Below are 798 nucleotides of genomic sequence, written 5' to 3' on the forward strand. Positions count from 1 at the left end.
TATATATATATATATCTCAAAACTTTCAGAAGCTCAGAGTCAACAGAAAAATAACTACATTTTGTGAAGAAAATGTCAAGGGGTATTATGAGTGGTTGCTAAGGTGTCCTGTAAGTTTATTAGCATATTGCAACGCAGTTGCTAAGATGTTGTGTGTGGTGGCGATTCATGTCCGTAGCACAGTTAAACATCAGTATTTAATATTAAGGCTTAGGGGTTTGTTTAAATCCCTTACTATAAGCAATAATAACAGTGATGCCTTCGCAAGCAGCAGTAATATTAATGCATGGCCTGTGTGTAAATCACTATTTTTCTGTCTGTTGCCACTAGTAACGCAGAAATGACACTCTTCACCTTTGAAATAAAAAGGGAAAAGAAGATCCCAGAGGAAGAGAGTATAAGGTCATGCTTTATTGTAGTGATATTGTGAACGTCTTTCTGTTCGTACCGTGCTAATCCACTAATTTCCTTGTTATGTACACATGTAACCTGATGTACACCCTTCCTCAGTGTTCCAATCTCAGCTTTGCAGGCAAATGACTTCAATAACTCTAATCTCAGCTAACATAATTCTGAGCCCCAATAACTCTGTTCCTGCAGGCGCTGCCTGGGTAAATACGTTTTTAAAAATGTTAATTGCATTTGATGGCCAGTCTCAACCTAATATGATAATGACATTACATGGATGTAAAAAAACAACAATAATTTAAATGCTAATTGGAACATCCTGGCATATTAAGTCATTTTTAAAAAGCAGAGAAAGAAAAAAGTAAATCCTGATAGCGATTGCTGTTTGAA

The sequence above is a fragment of the Sinocyclocheilus grahami genome, unplaced genomic scaffold (genome assembly GCF_001515645.1).
Source record: "Sinocyclocheilus grahami isolate Dianchi unplaced genomic scaffold, SAMN03320097.WGS_v1.1 scaffold16644.1, whole genome shotgun sequence".
In the NCBI taxonomy this organism is placed as follows: Eukaryota; Metazoa; Chordata; class Actinopteri; order Cypriniformes; family Cyprinidae; genus Sinocyclocheilus; species Sinocyclocheilus grahami.